Here is a 21,637-nt window from a genome sequence, read left to right as displayed (position 1 = left end):
GCCCTGGGCTTTTCTTTTTCTTTCTTTCTTTCTTTTTTTTTTTTTTTCACTTTATGTTTCCTCTTCATTAAAATAGGAAGAACTGCCCCAGGCCTTTTCTGCCTTTGGCTTTATTACATGCAACACATGGACTGCTTGACTTAAATTTTCTAAAGACCATTACGTCTTTACTAGTGAGATTGTTGTTCATTATTTTAAAGCTTTTATTACTTATAAATATTTTGTATAGCGCTATGCTTTTTAAAGGTAAGGTGTTATTTTAAAAAATCTAAAAAGTATATTGAGTTGTAAATTATTCTTAGTTGGATTAGGAAATTTCCAGTAGAGGAGGTAGAGTGAAGTGGTTGCTCAAGCCCTCCCACAGATAATAATTAGAAAATCTGGACAAAATAAAAGAAACTACTAAAAGCACCCAAAAGCAGACAGAAGCTGGAGGAGGAAAAGTTGTAATTGGAAGGAGCAAGACTTGCAAGTTTTTGGGGGGTTTTTGCCTAAAAGTGTGCTTCAGTCCCCATGGTGGCTACAGTGGGTGAAGTGACAGTGGAAAACTGCAGCCTTACAGGTGAGAGGTGACAGAGAAGGGAGGTCAGGGTTGGAGGGCAGAGGAAACATACGGGGAAATCCTGGAAGCAAGAGAGAACTGCATAAAGGGTGAGGCCAAACATCTGAGTAAAAACGCTGCCCAAATCCCTTGTTGACTGCTCTATTAGTCGGGATTCTCCAGAGAAACAACTTATAGGATATATAGATATATAGGAGGAGATTTATTATGGGAATTGACTCACGTGGTTATGGAGGCAGAGAAGTCCCACGATCTGCAGTCCGCAAGTTGGAGACTCAGGAGAGCTGGCAGTGTAATTCAGTCAGAGTTCAGAGGGCTGATGGTATAAGTCCCGAATTGAGTCTAAGAGCCCAAGAGCCAGGAGTGCTGATGTCCAGGGGCAGGAGAAGGTGGATGTTTCAGCTCAAGCAGAGAGAGAAAACAAATTTGCCCTTCATCCACCTTTTTGTTCTATTTAAGGCCCTCGGTGGATTGAATGATACCCACCCACACTGGGGAGGGCCACCTGCTTTACTCAGTTCACCAATTTAAGTGCTAATATGTTCCAGAAATACCCTCAGACACACCCAGAAATAATGGTTCACCACCTATCTGGACACCCCCTAACCCAGTCGAGTGGACACATAAAATTAATCATTACAATTGTTAAATTCCAAATGTGCAGGAGAGACACCAAGGGACCCAGCAAAACAAAAAACAAACAAACAAGTAGAGGCAAGAAAGAACCAGTCCTTGAAAGGCAAACCTATACGAGCTGAGATCTGTAAGTTTGATGCCTTTTCTTTTTTTTTTTTTTTAAGATGAGTTAATTCCTAAACTACACAGCTCAGGAAGGAGAAAGCTGGAGCCTTACTGGCTTGGGGTGTCAGAAGACAGACCCTGAGACTGGCAGAGCAGCTAGAAAATTAGAGGGAAATTACAAAAACACAAAAATTGCAGAGTGTGAGCCCTCAAATCTGAGTATAAGCTGCCCAGGTCTTTGGCTGTCTGCCAAATGACACAGGTACAGGGGAGACCCCAGGGAGCCAGTCTGAAAAAGTAGTAGCCAGAAGCTGTAAGAACTGAGCAGGCTTATCAGGTGCTGCATACCAGGGGAAGACCAATATGTAGTCTGAATCTGGGCAAATTAACTGCCTACTAGAATTTAAAAAACCCAACAATCCTGAAGGACACAGCAGAGTCCGGAATTGCTACAACATCTTATATACATTGTCTAGCTTTCAACCAACAATTACTAGACATATAAAGAGACAGAAAAGTGTAACTCATACTCAGGAAAAAAGGCAATCAATAGAAACTGCTTCTGAGTGTCTTCGTGGGTACACATGTTGGATTTTGTAGGCAAAGACTTCATTCAAACCAGTTATTATACATATGATCAAAGAATTATAAGAAAATATCAGAGAATTAAAGGAAAAATAAGTGAACAGATGGAGGAACTGCAACAAAGAAATGGAAACTATGAAAAAAATGGAAATTTTAGGGCTGAAATGAAAGTAACTGAAATCAAAATTCACTAGATGTGCTCACCAGTTTTGAAATTACAGACAAAATAATCTGCACTTGGAAACAGAGCAATAGAAATTACCCAGGTCAAAAAAAGAGGGGAAACAATATTTAAGAAAAGGGAACAGAGCCTCAGAGGCTTGTAGGACAATATGAAGTAATCTGATATAGCTGTAATTGAAGTCCCAGAAGGAGAGGGGAAAAATGGACAGAAAATAAAATCTGAAGAAATTAGTAGCCCCAAACTTTGTCAATTTGATAGAAAACACTTATTTACATATCCAAGAAATTCAATGAACTTTAAGCAGAATAAACACAAAGAAAAGCACTTGTAGGTACATCATAGCCAAACGGCTGAAACCAAAGATAAAAGAAAATCTTGAAAACAGAGAAAAATGACACATTACATACAAAGGATCAATGTTACAAATATGGCTAACTTATCAGAAACAGCGGAGGCCAGAAGACACTGGAACAATATATTCAAATACTGAAGGAAAAAAACCTATTAACCAAAACCTCAATATCCAGATGAACTGTCTTTCAAAAATGAGGGCTAAAGACATTCCTAGAAAAACAAAAACAAAATTTGTTGCCAGGAGACTTACACTAAAGGAAGTTTTTGGAACGAAGGGAACTGGCAGATGGTAACTCAGATCTACAGGAAGAGATGAAGAGCACTAGAAACGGGAAGTAATATGGTGAATGTAAAAGACTATGTATTTTTTTCTTCTCTAATTTCTCTAAAAGACATATGACTTTATTTTTTATAAGTTTATTTATTTTATTTGTTTTATTTTTGGCTGTGCTGTGTCTTCGTTGCTGCGCGTGGGCTTCCTCTAGTTGCAGCGATCGGGGGTTCCTCTTCGTTGTGGTGCAGGGGCTTCTCATTGCAGTGGCTCTCTTTGCAGAGCATGGGCTCTAGGTGCACATGACTCAGTAGTTGTGGCACGTGGGCTCAGTAGTTGTGGCTTGCGGGCTCTAGAGCACAGGCTCAGTAGTGGCGCACGGGCTTAGTTACTCAGAGGCGTGTGGGATCTTCCCGGACCAGGGCTCGAACCGATGTCCCCTGCATTGGCAGGCGGATTCTTAACCACTATGCCACCAGGGAAGCCCAACAATTACATTTAGAATGGATACACAACAAGGTCCTACTGTATAGCACAGGGAACTATATCCAATTTCCTGGGATAAGCCACAGTGGAAAAGAATATTTTTTTTTAAAAAATGTATACATGTGTAAACAAAACCAATGCATAATCAATTGGGATATTAGTGCCAAATTGCATTAGCCACATCTACTTTCTTGCTCACCCATCAACAAAGCCCTTGAGAATGGCATTTCTTAAGCATCATAGGCCATCTTAGCCTTCCACACGTCCCATCCTTTGCTGTTCACCAAACCATTTTATTTCCTTTGACTATTTTGATCTTTAACTGTATCACCCTCTTTGATGCAGTTCTGAATTTAAAAGCTATGTGACCGACTCCCTCTTGTGAGAACACCAGAATCACAACTAAGTGCTGAGCAATCATCGACAGGAAGACACTGGAACTCACCAAAAAAGATAGCCCACATCCAAAGACAAAGGGGAAGCCACAATGAGATGGTAGGAGGGGCGCAATCACAATAAAATCAAATCCCATAACTGCTGGGTGGGTGACTCACAAACTGGAGAACACATATACCACAGAAGTCCACCCACTGGAGTGAAGGTTCTGTGCCCCACGTCAGGCTTCCCAACCTGGGGGTCCGGCAATGGGAGGAGGAATTCCTAGAGAATCGACTTTGAAGGCTAGCGGGATTTGATTGCAGGACTTCGACAGGACTGGGGGAAACAGAGACTCCACTCTTGGAGGGCACACACAAAGTAATGTGCGCATCGGGACTCAGGGGAAGGAGCAGTGAACCCCTAGGAGACTGAACCAGACCTACCTGCTAGTGTTGGAGGGTCTCCGGCTGAGACAGGCTGTGGCTGTGTCTCACTGTGAGGACAAGGACACTGACGGCAGAAATTCTGGGAAGTACTCCTTGGCATGAGCCCTCCCAGAGTCTGCCATTAGCCCTGCCAAAGAGCCCGGGTAGGCTCGAGTGTTGGGTTGCTTCAGGCCAAACAACCAGCAGGGAGGGAACCCAGCTCCCTCCATCAGCAGACAAGCGGATTAAAGTTTGACTGAGCTCTGCCCACCAAAGCAACAGCCAGCTCTACCCACCACCACTCCCTCCCATCAGGAAACTTGCACAAGCCTCATCCACCAGAGGGCAGACAGCAGAAGCAAGAAGAACTACAGTCCTGCAGCCTGTGGAACAAAAACCACATTCACAGAAAGATAGACAAGATGAAAAGGCAGAGGGCTATGTACCAGATGAAGGAACAAGATAAAACCCCAGAAAAACAAATAAATGAAGTGGAGATAGGCAACCTTCCAGAAAAAGAATTCAGAATAACGATAGTGAAGATGATCCAGGACCTCGGAAAAAGAATGGAGGCAAAGATTGAGAACATGCAAAAAATGTTTAACAAAGATCTAGAAGAATTAAAGAACCAACAGAGATGAACAACACAATAACTGAAATGAAAAATACATTAGAAGGAATCAATAGCGGAATAATAACTGAGGCAGAAGAACGGATAAGTGACCTGGAAGACAGAATGGTGGAATTCACTGCTGCAGAACAGAATAAAGAAAAAAGAATGAAATGAAGACAGCCTAAGAGACCTCTGGGACAACATTAAATGCAACAACATTCACATTATATGGGTCCCAGAAGGAGAAGAGAGAGAAAGGACCCGAGAAAATATTTGAAGAGATTATACTCGAATAACTTCCCTAACATGGAAAAGGAAGTAGCCACGCAAGTCCAGGAAGTGCAGAGTCCCATGCAGGATAAACCCAAGGAGAAACACGCCGAGACACATAGTAATCAAATTGACAAAAATTAAAGAAAAGTTATTGAAAGCAGCAAGGGAAAAACAACAAATAACATACAAGGGAACTCCTGTAAGGTTAACAGCTGGTTTCTCAGCAGAAACTCCACAAACCAGAAGGGAGTGGCATGATAATACTTAAAGTGATGAAAGGGAAGAACCTGCAACCAGGATTAATCTACTGGCAAGGATCTCATTCTTGATTCGATGGAGAAATCAAAAACTTTACAGACAAGCAAAAGCTAAGAGAATTCAGCACCACCAAACCAGCTCTACAACAAATGCTAAAGGAACTTCTCTAAGTGGGAAACACAAGAGAAGAAAAGGACCTACAAAAACAAACCCAAAACAATTAAGAAAATGGTAATAGGAACAAACATATCGATAATTACCTTAAACGTGAATGGATTAAATGCTCCAACCAAAAGACACAGGCTCGCTGAATGGATACAAAAACAAGACCCATATATATGCTGTCTACAAGACACCCACTTCAGACCTAGGGACACATACAGACTGAAAGTGAGGGGATGGAAAAAGATATTCCATGCAAATGAAAATCAAAAGAAAGCTGGAGTAGCAATACTCATATCAGATAAAATAGACTTTGAAATAAAGAATGTTACAAGAGACAAGGAAGGACACTACATAATGATCAAGGGATCAATCCAAGAAGAAGATACAACAATTATAAACATATATGCACCCAACATAGGAGCACCTCAATACATAAGGCAACTGCTAACAGCTATAAAAGAGGAAATTGACAGTAACACAATAATAGTGGGGGACTTTAACACCTCACTTACACCAATGGACAGATCATCCAAACAGAATATTAATAAGGAAACACAAGCTTTAAATGACACTGTAGACCACATAGATTTAATTGATATTTATAGGACATTCCATCCAAAAACACCAGATTACACTTTCTTCTTAAGTGCACGGAACATTCTCCAGGATAGATCACATCTTGGGTCACAAATCAAGCCTTGGTAAATTTAAGAAAATAGAAATCATATCAAGCATCTTTGCTGACCACAACGCTATCAGATTAGAAATCAGTTACAGGGGAAAAAAACACAGACACATGGAGGCTAAACAATACGTTATTAAATAACCAAGAGATCACTGAAGAAATCGAAGAGGAAATCAAAAAATACCTAGAGACAAATGATAATGAAAATATGACTATCCAAAACCTATGGGATGCAGCAAAAGCAGTTCTAAGAGGGAAGTTTATGGCTATACAAGCCTACCTCAAGAAACAAGAAAAATCTCAAGTAAACAATCTAACCTTACACCTAAAGGAACTAGAGAAAGAAGAACAAACAAAACCCAAAGTTAGCAGAAGGAAAGAAATCATGAAGATCAGAGCAGAAATAAATAGAAAGAAAACAATAGCAAACATCAATAAAAGTAAAAGCTGGCTCTTTGAGAAGATAAATGAAATTGATAAACCATTGGCCAGACTCATCAAGAAAAAGAGGGAGAGGACTCAAATCAAAAATTTCTAAAATTAGAAATGAAAAAGGAGAAGTTACAACAGACACCGCAGAAATACAAAGCATTCTAAGGGAATACTTACTACAAGCAACTCTATGCCAATAAAATGGACAACCTGGAAGAAATGGACAAATTCTTAGAAAGGTATAACTTTCCAAGACTGAACCAGGAAGAAATAGAAAATATGAACAGACCAATCACAAGTAATGAAATTGAAACTGTGATTAAAAATCTTCCAACAGGGGCTTCCCTGGTGACACAGTGGTTGAGAGTCTGCCTGCCGATGCAGGGGACACGGGTTCATGCCCCAGTCTGGGAAGATCCCACATGCCGCGGAGCGGCTGGGCCCGTGAGCCATGGCCGCTGAGCCTGCACGTCTGGAGCTTGTGCTCCGCAATGGGAGAGGCCACAGCAGTGAGAGGCCCACGTACCGCAAAAAAAAAAAAAAATCTTCCAACAACCAAGAGTCCAGGACCAGATGGCTTCACAGGTGAATTCTATCAACCATTTAGAGAAGAGCTAACACCCATCCTTCTCAAACTCTTCCAAAAAACTGCGGAGGAAGGAACACTCCCAAACTCATTCTGTGAGGCCACCATCACCCTGATACCAAAACCAGACAAAGATACTACAGAAAAATAAAATTGCAGACCAATATCACTGATGAATATAGATGCAAAAATCCTCAACAAAATACTAGCAAACAGAACCCAACACGCTAAAAGGATCATACACCATGATCAAGTGGGATTTATCCCAGGGATGCAAGGATTCTTCAGTATATGCAAATCAATCAGTGTGATACACCATATTAACAAATTGAAGAATAAAAACCATATGATCATCTCAATAGATGCAGAAAAAGCTTTTGACAAAATTCAACACCCATTTATGATAAAAGCTCTCCAGAAAGTGGGCATAGAGGGAACCTGCCTCAACATTAAATAAAGGCCATATATGACAAACCCACAGCAAACATCATTCTCAATGGTGAAAAACTGAAAGCGTTTCCTCTAAGATCAGGAACAGGGCAAGGATGTCCACTCTCACCACTGTTATTCAGCATAGTTTTGGAAGTCCTAGCTACGGCAATCAGAGAAGAAAAAGAAATAAAAGGAATTCAAATTGGAAAAGAAGAAGTAAAACTGTCACTGTTTGCAGATGACATGATACTATACATAGAGAATCCTAAAGATGCCACCAGAAAACTACTAGAGCTAATCAGTGAATTTGGTAAAGTTGCAGGATACAAAATTAATGTACAGAAATCTCTTGCATTCCTATACACTAACAACAAAAGATCAGAAAGAGAAGTTAAGGAAACAATCCCATTCACCATTGCAACAAAAAGAATAAAATACCTAGGAATAAACCTACCTAAGGAGGTAAAAGACCTGTACTCAGAAAACTGTAAGACACTGATGAAAGAAATCAAAGATGCCACAAACAGATGGAGAGATATACCATGTTCTTGGATTGGAAGAATCAATATTGTGAAAATGACTATACTACCCAAAGCAATCTACAGATTCAATGCAATCCCTATCAAATTACCAGTGGCATTTTTTACAGAACTAGGACAAAAAAATCTTAAAATTCGTATGGAGACACAAGAGACCCCGAATAGCCAAAGCAGTCTTGAGGGAAAAAAATGGAGCTGGAGGAATCAGACTCCCTGACTTCAGACTATAGTACAAAGCTACAGTAATCAAGACAATATGGTACTGGCACAAAAACAGAAATATAGATCAATGGAACAGGACAGAAAGCCCAGAGATCAACCCACACACCCATGGTCAACTAATCTATGACAAAGGAGGCAAGGCTATACAATGGAGAAAAGATAGTCTCTTCAATAAGTGGTGCTGGGAAAACTGGACAACTACATGGAAAAGAATGAAATTAGAACACTCCCTAACACCACACACAAAAATAAACTCAAAATGGATTAGAGATCTAAATGTAAGATCAGACACTATAAAACTCTTAGAGGAAAACCTAGGAAGAACACTTTTTGACATAAATCACAGCAAGATCTTTTTTGATCCACCTCCTAGAGTAATGGAAATAAAAACACAAATAAACAAATGGGACCTAGTGAAACTTAAAAGCTTTTGCAAAGCAAAGGAAACTATAAACAAGACGAAAAGACAATCCTCAGAATGGGAGAAAATATTTGCAAACGAATGAATGGACAAAGGATTAATCTCCAAAATATATAAACAGCTCATGCAGCTCAATATTAAAAAAACAAACAACCCAATCCAAAAATGGGCAGAAGACCTAAATAGACATTTCTCCAAAGAGGACATACAGATGGCCAAGAAGCACATGAAAAGCTGCTCAACATCACTAATCATTAGAGAAATGCAAATCAAAACTACACTGAGGTATCACCTCACACCAGTTAGAATGGGCATCATCAGAAAATCTACAAACAACAAATGCTGGAGAGGGTGTGGAGAAAAGGGAACCCTCTTGCACTGTTGGTGGGAATGTAAATTGATAACAACCACTGTGGAGAAGAGTATGGAGGTTTCTTAAAAAACTAAACAGAATTACCATATGACCCAGCAATCCCACTACTGGACATATACCCAGAGAAAACCATAATTCAGAAAGACACATGCAGGCTTCCCTGGTGGCGCAGTGGTTGAGAATGTGCCTGCCAATGCAGGGGACACGGGTTCGAGCCCTGGTCTGGGAAGATCTCACGTGCCGCAGAGCAACTAGGCCTGCGAGCCACAACTACTGAGCCGGCACATCTGGAGCTTGTGCTCTGCAACAAGAGAGCCTGCGACAGTGAGAGGGCCGCACACCGCGATGAAGAGTGGCCCCCGCTTGCCGCAACTAGAGAAAGCCCACGCACAGAAACGAAGACCCAACACAGCCAAAAATAAATAAATAAAAAAAGACACATGCACCCCAGTGTTCATTGCAGCACTAAAATAGCCAGGTCATGGAAGCAACCTAAATGCCCATTGACAGACGAATGGATAATGAAGATGTGGTACATATGTACAATGGAGGATTACTGAGCCATAAAAAGGAACAAAATTGGGTCATTTGTAGAGACATGGATGAATCTAGAGACTGTCATACAGAGTGAAGTAAGTCAGAAAGAGAAAAACAAATATCATATATTAACGCATATACGTGGAACCTAGAGAAATGGTACAGATGAACCAGTTTGCAGGGCAGAAATTGAGACACAGATGTAGAGAACAAACGTATGGACACCAGGGCCGGAAAGCAGCGGTGGGTGGTGGTGGTGGTGGTGTGTTGAACTGGGAGATTGGGATTGACATGTATACACTGATGTGTATAAAATGGATGACTAATAAGAACTTGCTGTATAAGAAAATAAAATTCAAAAATTCAAAAAAAACTATGTGACCTAATTTTCAAAAATAAAAAGTTAAAAAAAAAAAAGAAAAATAGGAATGTCTATACTGTGGGTGGTAGTGCTAATAAAATGATCCTATTAATCTAATTTCACTAGGCCAATGAATAAATTCCCACTTGAAAGCTCAGCCAGATAAGAAAGTGGAGATTCAATAGGCTACATTTTCTTCCCACAGGAGAACACTTATTTGGATTTAAAAATAGATAACTGGGACTTCCCTGGTGGCGCAGTGGTTGGGAGTCCGCCTGCCAATGCGGGGGACATGGGTTCGAGCCCTGGTCCGGGAGGATCCCACGTGCCGCAGAGCAGCTGAGCCCGTGCGCCGCAGCTGCTGAGCCTGCTCTCTGGAGCCCGCGAGCCACAACTACTGAGCCTGTGTGCCACAACTACTGAGGCCCGCATGCCTAGAGCCCATGCTCCGCAGCGGGAGAAGCCACCACAGTGGGGTGCCCGCGCACTGCAGTGAAGAGTGGCCCCCACTCCCCGCAACTAGAGGAAGTCCGGGTGCAGCAATGAAGACCCAACGCAGCCATAAATAAATAAATTTTAAAAAAAAAAGATGATTCTTTAAAAAAAACAATAGATAACTTAGGAAGTGAGTATTCACAGTATCAAGGGATTCGCTCTTGACTTCCTATCAATAATAGCTTTTCCCAAGTCAGGTTGGATTCTTGGCAGAATATGATGAGTAGCATGAGAGGCAAACATGCTTTATTTTTGGAGCTCAGCCAGATGGATAGTGGTCTATGTCGTGCGTTGAATGGTGGCCCCCGGAAAAGATACATCAGTGTGCTAACCCCCGGCACCCATGAATGTGGCCTTATTTGGAGAGAGGGTCTTGCAGCTGTAATTAAGGATCTCAAGATGAGATCATCCTAAATTTAGGGTAGATTCTCAGTCTAATAACTGGTCTCCTTAGAAAGGAGAGGGAGATTTGAGACACAGAAACAGGAGAGACAGACACAAGGGAGAAGGTTATGTGAAGACAAGAGGCAGAGATTGGAGTGATGTGTCTACAAGCCAAGGCATGCCAGAGACTGCCAGCAGCCACCAGGAGCTGTAAGATGTAAGGAAGGATTCTCCCCTAGACTTCAGAGGCAATGCAGCTCCACTGACACCTTGATTTTGGATTTCTGGATGTTAGAACTACGAGAGAATAGATTTCTGTTGTTTTAAGTCACCAAGTTTGTGGTAACTTATGTCAACCCTAGGAAAGTAATACAGTCACAAATGAAAATAAGACATATTTGAAGTTGTCAGGGAAAATTACTTTATGCAAACACACAAAAGTACATTTTCTAAGACTTGTGCATCTGTTGTATCTTAAAATTTTACAGGCAGTAAATTTGGGATGGGAGGAGTCAAACATATCATTTTAGATGTAAACAATCCTGAAAGGCATTGTAAAATGACCTTTTTTTTTTTTTTTTTTGTGGTACGCGGGCCTCTCACTATTGTGGCCTCTCCCGTTGCGGAGCACAGACTCCGGACGCGAAGGCTCAGCGGCCATGGCTCACGGGCCTAGCCGCTCCGCGGCATGTGGGATCTTCCCGGACCGGGGCACGAACCCGTGTCCCCTGCATCGGCAGACAAACTCTCAACCACTGCGCCACCAGGGAAGCCCGACCCATTTTTATTTAATTAATTATTTATTTATTTGGTTGTGCCGGGTCTTAGTTGCGGCAGCCAGGCTCCTTAGTTGCGGCAGCCAGGCTCCTTAGTTGCAGCTCACAGACTCCTTAGTTGCAGCTCACCAGCTCCTTAGTTGTGGCATGAGAACTCTTAGTTGTGGCATGCATGTGGGATCTAGTTCCCTGACCAGCGATTGAACCCAGGCCCTCTGCATTATTAGCGCGGAGTCTTAACCACTGTACCACCAGGGAAGTCCCAAAATGACCCTTTAAAAAAAAAAAATTTACTTTATTGAAGTATAGTTGATTTACAATGTTGTGTTAATTTCTACTGTACGGCAAAGTGATTGTTATACATATATGTATACACATTCTTTTTCATGTTCTTTTCCATTATGGTTTATCACAGGATATCGATTATAGTTCCCTCTGCTGTACAGTAGGACCATGTTGTTTATCCATTCTCTATATAACAGTTTGCATCTGCTAATCCCAAACTCCCAATCCATCCCCCCCCCCACCCCTTGGCAACCACAAATCTGTTCTGTATGTAAAATGACCCTTTTTATTTGTAGAATTGGAGAGAGAGAGAAGGAGAGATTGAATCAGGTAAACATAAGCATAGCCATTAAATTTGCCATTAGAGAATAACTAAAAAACTGTACTAAAAAAGATACTCACAACTTAATTTTATTTCTTATTAATACAGAAAATTGATTACAGTTCTTCCTTTGAAAATAGTTGTTGGTAAAGTCTGACCTGATTGTCTTCTTATCCCAATATCTCAGTCCCACTCAACATTTGTAATTGCTTTGAGACCAGGCTTATTTGATTTTATTTTTTAGTTTATTGCTTCTAACATTTCTGATCCAAAGCTAAATTCTGATCTTAGGTCTAAAATGTGTGCTTCAGGTATTATGCTCATTCAAATCCCAGCATTCTTCTTTTCAAGGTGGTAGCTCTGTGAATAGAAAACTGTGACGTGCGGAATATTCTTATTTGAAGCTCTATGGTTTCAAACTCTAAGATAATGGTGGTTCCTCTCTGTGAAGTCCTTTATCAAGAATGCCTGAGGATTATCCTGTTACCTCACCTCTAAGAGCAGCTGTTTGTTTCTGGAGCCAAATGTGGGTCCTGCCTTGAGGTGGGATAGATAGAGAGATTAGAGAAAGATGGAATTATCTCTGGAAAAAAAGAAGCCAGCTGGTTATACAGTATTTAAAATATATATATATATATTTGAAGGTAAAATGGCAAGCTGTTTCAGCCCCCAACATGACCTACTTTTTAAAATGTTAATTATCTCTGTAGAGAAAGCCACCTTGAATCCAGATTACACAGTTTTCTTATTTTGTTTGTTTAAACATTGTAAGAATATGTCAGAGGCTGAATGTTGGGAGAGGGGAATAAAGGAAAGAGAAGGCACATGAGAAAGGGAAGGAGCCGCGCTAGCAGTTGGGTGTTTCCTTCCTGGCTCTTCAGATCGTGTGAAGCTGCAGCATCTGGATGGCTGTGACACCTCCATAACTAGGGATAAGAGCAGCGATCTCTGGTTTCAGCCTCCTGCTGTTACTGTGCTTCTTTTGAACTTTACAGAGTTAAAGATTTCTTTCTTGTGTGTTACTCACTTTCTCGGTCAAGGCTTATTACAGAGGAAATTCAGATCAGCTTCTCATCTGTGTGATTTCAAAAATAGTAATGACCCTGGGATAATGATATGGCAGGACACAACTGAAACTTTCTGGGCACTTGTGTGCTATATCATTTTTCCTGTATATAATTCTAGAGTGACACCAGAGCTACTTTAAAATACATCTTTTCTATTTGGTTGACTTATTCCATTTCAGGTCTCCAGTCACCTCTCTTCCCCACATTCTCAGATAAAACTTATTTTCTCTTTTTCCAGGGGAACTCTGAGAACCACAGGGGACCTTAGATGAGACCATTTGGTCCCAACATTTTCCCAAGCAGCTGAATGCTAGAAAATGTGAATTGTTAGACTCACACACTGGTCAGTATGGAGACCAAGTTCCTCTTTCTGTACCATGTTGCTCTCTCTCCAGCTCAAAATTTTCTCCTCCATCCTCAGCTCCATCTACAACTGCTTATATTTCTCAGTAGAAAGGATACTTCAAGCTTTTGTTTTTACTACTCCACTGAAATGACTAATGTGGTCACCAGTATTCTCCATTTTGCTAAATCCAGTGATTAGTTTTCTCTCCTCAGCTTACTCTGCTTCTCAGCAGCGTTTGACACATCTTCTTAGGCACTTTCTTCCCTAGGTTCATGCAGGCACATCGTTTTCCTACTTCACTGGCAGCTTCTCCGTCCCCTTTACTGGACCTTTCTCCTTGCCAGACTTTAATGCGTTGGAACTTGGCCTTCCAAGTTCCATCCTTGGCCTTCTTTCTTATTTGAACTTTCCTCTGGAAGATCTCAACCATTCCCATTGCTTTATGTATCACCTTTATGCCAGGACTCCTAAATCCGTATCTCTAGCCTAATTTTTCCCTTGAGCTCAAGACTCATATAGCCAGCTGTCTAGTTATTGTTTCCACTTGGATATTCAAGCTATCTCAAACTTAACAATGTCCTGACTTTTCGGCCCTATTCACCCTAAAACTTCCCCCCAACTCCCTCATCTCAGTAAACAGTACCACAATCCATCCACCCAAAGCCCAGCTAGCTTATAGCGAACTTACGATGGGCCAGGCACTCTTCTCAGTGCTTTTATGTATATGAATCCTGACAACAACTCTGTGAGTTGGTATTACAATCCTCATTTTACAGATGAGGAAACAGGGGCATAGGAAGATGAAGTGGCTCACCCAAGGTCACAGAGCCAGTGATGTGGCTCCTGGTACACAGGGCAGGAGTTTCTCCAGGAGTGAAAGTGCTAGATCATGGGTTTCACTCATGTTTGGCTTCATAAGATGAAACCCGATAGTTTCCCGAGTGATTTTACCAGTTGAAACTCCCACTAGCAGCATATGAATTCCCGTCGCCCCCACATCTTCAGCCACATTGAGTCTTGCCTATTTTGTGAGTGTAAAATGATATTTTGATTTCAGTTTGCATTTCCCTGATTCATAATGAGGGTGAGCATATTTTTGTGTATTTATTAGCCATTAGTGTTTCCTCTTCTGGAAACGTGAAATGTCTGTTCATATCCTTTGCCCACTTTTCTGTTGATTTGTCAATCTTTTTCATTTTGAACTATAGGAGTTCTTTATATTCTAGACCCTTTTTCAGTATCATGAGTCTCAGATATCTTCTCCAAGCTCATGATTTGTGTTTTAACTCTCTTTATGGTATCTCCTGATGAACAGAAATTCCTAATTTTACTATAATTGAATTTCTCAATGTTTTCAGTGTCTTGTTTGAGAAATCCGTCCTTCAGAGTATGAAAGATATTGTCCCATATTTCTCCTGCAATTTCGCGTTTCACATTTAAGTATTTAATCCACTTGGAGATTATTTTTATATATGGTGTGAGGTGTGGATCTTATTTTTTTTTCCATTTCATAGTTTTTTCTTTTCCCAATTATTGAAATACTGCCTTTTTCTTCTGTTAAATTTCTGTACAATTGTGAAATTGTTTCTGGGCACTCTGGTCTGTTCCATTGGTCTACCTTTCTGTTCCTTTACTAATACCATACTACCTCAACTAACACTGCTTTACAATAAACCTGGATATCTGATAGGCTAATTTACCCACCTCATTTCTCTTCTTCAAGAGTGTTGTTGTTTTTCTTGGTCCTCTTCCTTTTAAATTTTAGAATTAGCATCTATGGAAAATCCTATTGGAATTTTGATCAGTGTCGTATTAATTTTGTATATCAGTTTGGAGGGTGAATTGAGATCTTGATAGTGGGGTTTCCCTTATACATGAACATGGCATCTCTTTTACTTGTTTAATATCTCACAACAATATCTGTGCATGGTCAACATAGCCTACAACTACGTAGAGGCCTTGCCCATCTTGCAGAGAGGGAGACAGCTTGGAGGGGTGCTAAGAGCAAAGGCTCCAGGACCATACTGCCTGGGTTTAACCCTTCACGTGGCTGCTTACTAATTGTGTGATCTTGGATAAATCAACCTCTCTGTGCCTCAGTTTCCTCATCTGTAAAACAGGACTAATAAGAGTTTCTATTTCATAGGGAGACACAATGCTCAGCTATTAGCTCAGTTGTTAGCTTTTGCTATTCCTCTATTTTATCTCAGGTGTCTAATTTTTGTTGCTTTGCAAATGGTATCTTTTTTAAAAATTACGTTTTATTTCTTTGTTGCTGGTGTTTAGAAATGCAATTGATTTTCAGAAATCTAGCAACCTGGTTAAACTCTCATCAATCCTAATAATGAGAAATCTTCTGGATTTCCCAAATCATATCAACCTGCAAATAATGACTTTTGTTTCTTCCATTAAAAAAATATATTTATTTATTTATCTATCTATCTATTTATTTATTTATTTATCTTTGGCTGCATTGGGTCTTCATTGCTGCACGTGGGCCTTCTCTAGTTGCAGCGAGCGGGGGCTACTCTTCATTGCGGTCCATGGGCTTCTCTTTGCAGTGGCTTCTCTTGTTGCAGAGCACGGGCTCTAGGCACGCAGGCTTCAGTAGTTGTGGCTCACGGGCTCTAGAGAGCAGGCTCAGTAGTTGTGGCGCATGGGCTTAGCTGTTCCACGGAATGTGGGATCTTCCCGGACCAGGGCTCGAATCCATGTCCCCTGCATTGGCAGGTGGATTCTTAACCACTGCGCCACCAGGGGAGCCCCTGTTTCTTCCATTTTAATCCTTGTATTTTTATGTGTTTTTTGGTTTTCTCCCTGGGCTGGCTAGGGTCATGACAACAGTTTAGCCTTGAATGGAAGTGGGAATGGTGGACACTGTGTGTTATTCTTGGTTTTAAAGAGAAGGTTCTAATGCTTCACCATTAAGATTTTTGCTGTAGATTTTTGGTACATACCCTTTATGTCAAGGAAGGTTTTTCTATTCCAAGGTTGCTAAGAGCATTTATCACGAATGGACGTTTACTTTCCCCAAATGCTTAATATGATATCATATTGATATAATCATATATTTTGTCCTTTATGGTCATATATCTTGTCCTTGAATCTGTTAATGGAAAGTTGCATTAGGTTTTCTAATGTTAAGGCATCCTTGCATTCCTGTACAAATGGGTCATGATGCATTTTTTAATACATTGTTAGGTTCAGTTTGCTAATATTTTGTTTTGAAATTTTGCATCTATGATCGTAAATGAGATTGGCCTTTAATTTTACTTTCTTGGGTACTAAGGATATGTAAATCTTATGAAATGGATTGGAAAGTGTTCCCTCTTTTTGATCCTCTGGAAAAATGTGTGTAAGCTTAATATTATCTCTTCCTTGAATATTTGATAGAATTTGCCTCTAAAAATTATCTGGACCTGGTGTTTTCTTTTTCAGAAGAGTTTAAATTACTGCTCAATGTCTTTAATGGTTATACAGCCATTCAGCTTTTCTGCAGCTTCCTTAGTCATTTCTGTTACATTGTAGTTTTTAAGAATCTGCCTTTTTCATCTAAGTTTTCAACTTTATTTGAATAAAAGTGTTTTGTGGCATACTCTAATAAATCTCTGCTTTGTCTGGAGTATGTCCGTTTGAAAAACGATTCCAGGTTTCTAAATTTTATTAGTCTACTAAGTGATATATATTTATTTTCTATTTTATGAAATTTGCTTTATCCTCATCATTTTCTTACTTTGAGATTTTTTGGGTTTATTTGGCTGTTTTTTTTGTTTGTTTGGTTGGTTGGTTTGCTTTGTTTTTGCTTTTTTTTTTTTTCCTTCTTATTGGCTGCTTAATTCATTTATTTCAACATTTCTTCTTTTCTAATATAACGACTTAAGACTGTTGTTTCCTCTAAAAAACAACAATAAGATAAAATTTCCTCTAAGAACCTCTTTAGTGGCATAACAAAGTTTTGATATACAATGTCTTAGTTAATTTCTGGTTCTGAATACTTCTGATTTCTATTATGATTCTTCTTCCTGTGTTTCCTTTTTTTAACCCTTTTCCTCTGTTTCCTTTGAATTGGTTAAGTTGGTTTTTTTTTCTCTCACATTCCATTTAAACTACCAATCTGAAAGATAGGCATTCAATTTTCAGTTTCTTGATGATTGCTCTCAAAGTTTGAAAGTGAATACCTAAGAGTTTAACGTTAGTTAGTTTCCATTTTCCTCTGAAACAATTCAGGAACCTTAAAAACATTCTCTGACTTCTGGCAGTTCCTCTTACCAGGCCTGCTGTAACATTTACTGTGGGTAAATTAGACAGTCATTCTTGTTTCATATTAGCAGTTTGTTTAAATTTACCCACATTTTTACGATTTTCTTTGTCCATCATTTCTTTTTCTATCCTTGACCTTGATCTTCTAGGACCATTTTCTTATTTTTATAGTATAGCCTTAAGAAGGCATATTAATGCTCAAGCCAGCCTCTAAGGCGCCCCAGTGATTCACCCTTTCTGGGATTCACACTTAGTATCCCTCCCGCACTGAACAAGGCTGACCTGTGTAACCATTAGGATATCATGGAAATGATGGAGTGTGACCTCTGAGGCTAGGACATAAAATACGTTGCACCTTTGCCTTGCTCTTTCTTGGACCACTCACTCTGCGAAGAAGCCAGCTCCCGTGTCCAGAGGATATCAATCGGCCCTGGGAGAGGAACTGAGGCCACTTGTCAACCGACAGCCAGTACTTGTGAGTGAACCACCTGGAAGGAAAGCAGAGCCTGCCGTCCTGGTCAGGATGATTGCAGCCTTGGCCAACATCCTGACTGAAACCTCCTGAGAGACCTTGAGCCAGGACCACTCAGCTCAGCTGCTTCTGAATTTCTAACACACAGAGAGTGTGAGATAATAAATGTGTGTTGTTTATAGCCATTTGTATTGTTATTTAGCAGTAGATAAAAGTAATACACATAAACTCTCATAAACTCTTGGTAGTAAACTCTCAGGTTTTGTTATCTGAAAATGTTTTAATTAACATGAATGTTCGTGAGGATGTGGAGAAACAGGAACTCCATACGTCGTTGCTGGTGGGAATGGATAATGGCGCAGCCACTTTGGAAAATAGTTTGGCAGTTTCTTAAAAAGCTAAACCTAAATTTACCATATGACCCAGCAGTTCCACTGGCAGTATATACCCAAGAGAAATGAAAGCATGGGTCCACACAAAGACTGGTGTGTGGATGTTCGTAACATTGTTATTCATAGTAACTAGAAAGTGGAAACAACCCAAATATATATATATATATATATATATATATATATATATATATAATTTATAATAGATGACTGTTCGGTAATAAAAAATGAATAAATAAAATACTGATACATGCAACAAATGGATAAACCTCAAAATCATTATGCTAGGTATATATCCTTTATGTACAGCTTTATAGAAGCCAGACACATATTGTGTATTTCCATTTATATGAAATGTCCAGAAAAGACAAATCTGTAGAGACCGAGAATGGATTGGTTTCTTGGGGTGGTGGGGAACAGGGATTGAATGTAAATGGGCAGCAAGGGATCATTTTGTTGTTGGAAACATTCGAAAACTGTATTGTGGCTGCACCATCTGGTAAATTTACTAAAAATCGTTGAGTTATGTGCTTAAAATAGGTGAACTATGTAACATGTAAATTAAACCTCAATAAAATTGATTTTTTTTAAGTCAGTTGTCAGTCTGATTGTTTCTTATTTGTCTTTTTTTCTACAGGAGCTTTTAAGTCTTCTTGTCTTTGGTGTGTTCTGCAGATTTACAGTAATATGTCTGAGTGTGGATTCATTTTTATTTACCCTCCTTCAGATTTGTTGGACTTTCCAAATCTGAGGATGGGTGGCTTTGGAAAATTCTGGAGAATTCTTTGCTATTATCTCTTTGAATAACGTCCCTCCCCTAATTTCTCTATTTCTCCTAGATGTTCATTATATTTCAGATCTAACTTTTCTGTTTTCTTTTATTTCATATTTACCATTTCATTGTCACACTGATAACATTTTGTATAATTTCATCAGATCTGTATTCCATGTTACAAACTCTCCATCAATTCTAATGGCCAGAGGCCATGGTGTGTGCTTGTTAGAGAATATTACTAAACAGAGGCAAATGTCAGCTCCCATTTAGTGCCTAATCTCCCTGAATTTATAAAGTGGAGTGGAAAAAAAATAGTTTCCTCCTGACAGTTTTCTAAAAAATGTTTTTAACCCTTTTTGCACTGGTACCAACTCATCTAGAATAAAAGAACCTGATACTTATGTCTGACTGTGACACCTTTAACCTAAGACCAATTAATGTGTTCTTTATTCTAAAGTCAGCCACTAAGAGACTTTACTTATCCTATTTTCCTGTTTGCCTGGAGTTGACACTGCTTGGTGAAATGGGTTCATGAATAATCAAGTAGTCTGTATAGAAATTCCCACTCATTTTTCAAGGGCAAAATTGTAGAAAGTATGTTTACTTGTTCAACAGTATTTTCACTGAGTGCCTACTGTGTGCCAGACACTCTGTTAGGTGCTTGGATTGCTGTGGTCAGATAAAATAGCTAAAATAGATGTTCTCACTGTCCTCACTGAGCCTAGCTTGGAGACGTATTAATTGAGGCTGAGGGGTACCAGACATGATCAGACTGCTGGTTCAAAAAGATCTCTAACCACAAGGTAAAGAACAAATTGAAGGGAAACAAGAGTGTAGGTAGATTGGTTAGGAGGCTGTTGCAGAAGTAGGTTATGGTGTCTTAGACTAGGTTGGGATTGGTGATAATAGAAAGAAATGGATTTGAAAGCCCTTTCGGAGGTATCGTTGACAACACTTGATAATGGTTTGGATATGAAGGCAAGGGAGAGAGAGCTGTCGTAGGTTACTCCTAGGTTTCTTGTTTGCTTAATAGAATGGACTGTGAACAGTGAAAAGGACGAAGTTTACTAAGGAAAGTTTGGTTTTGAACATGTTGAATTTGAGATGCCATTGATACTTCCTAGTAGAGCTAACTGCCAGCCAGAAAGCAGTTGAATATACAAGTCTGATGATTGGAGGAAATATGTAACCGATAAGTTGTCTCTGTATAGGTCCTTATGTATAGGTCTCCAGTTCTCTGGTAAAATTCTCCATCTTTTCGTCTCCTTTTTTCACCTTTTCTCCTGTTTGTGTTTTCTTTTTTTGTTGTTCCTGTTTGTTTTTTAAACCAGATTAATTATTGTTATTTTTAGGTGCTTTCCAGCTAACTCCTAACATCTGGGTCATCTTTGGGTCTCTATCAGTCTTTTTTTTCCCCCTTAGTTTTCAATTGTATGGTCCTGTCTTTTGCCACGTTTAGTAATGCCAGGCATTGTATACAAAAATAATTGTAGGAGCTCCAGATGATGAGATTTTTCCTCCAGTCAGGGCTCACTTGTCCCTCTGCTTGGCTGATCACCTTAATCCAATCAGAGGCTGTGCTAGACGGAAGTTGAATTTGCAGTTCTGGTGAGGCTCAGACTTTCTAACCTCTGGTTCCCCCCAGCCCTCCGGAGTTTCCCACTGAGACCTCATGTGTTCTCAGGACCCTCTTCCCTGATAGAGACCACATTCTTAGTCTAACAAAACTGCTTTTCAGGAGATTTTTGCTTAGGTTTTTACTGCCTCGTACACCATCAGTATTCAGCAAACATCCACAGAGAAAAACTGGCAGTGTGTTTGAAGCCACCATTTTGCTCATATCTGACACAAAGCCCAGATTCTCTGCCTCCTGCCCATATTCAGAATCTGTAATTTACTGCAAAAGTCAGCTCTCTTCTCAAGATTCTCTTCTCTTGGCCCCTCCAGAAACTCTCTACTACTTTATTTTTTTATTTGTTAAAGGTTTTCTCCCTATTACTTTTTTTTTTTTTTTTTTTTTTTTGCGGTACGCGGGCCTCTCACCATTGTGGCCTCTCCCGTTGCGGAGCACAGGCTCCGGACGCACAGGCTCAGCGGCCATGGCTCACGGGCCCAGCCGCTCCGTGGCATGTGGGATCCTCCCGGACCGGGGCACGAACCCGTGTCCCCTGCATTGGCAGGCG

The 21,637-nt window shown here is 40.1% G+C and overlaps 1 protein-coding gene and 1 long non-coding RNA gene across 2 annotated transcripts in view; one reads left to right on the top strand and one right to left on the bottom strand.

Annotated features, from left to right (window-relative positions):
- PACS1 (phosphofurin acidic cluster sorting protein 1) overlaps positions 1-21,637 on the top strand; it is a 141,643-nt gene that overhangs the window by 61,572 nt on the left and 58,434 nt on the right. The gene's annotated exons all lie outside the window — the stretch shown is intronic.
- On the bottom strand, positions 1,340-5,442 carry LOC149748675 (uncharacterized). Its single transcript, XR_016393759.1, has 2 exons — positions 4,005-5,442; positions 1,340-3,137 (listed from the first exon to the last, which is right to left on the bottom strand). It is a non-coding gene; the product is annotated as an uncharacterized LOC149748675 (long non-coding RNA).

Source organism: Delphinapterus leucas, chromosome 7, assembly GCF_059928025.1.
Source record: "Delphinapterus leucas isolate spDelLeu-1000000601 "Yukka" chromosome 7, BTC_Dleu_Yukka2, whole genome shotgun sequence".
NCBI lineage: Eukaryota > Metazoa > Chordata > Mammalia > Artiodactyla > Monodontidae > Delphinapterus > Delphinapterus leucas.
Note: the sequence above shows the minus strand (reverse complement) of the source record. Positions and strands in the feature narration are given on the sequence as shown.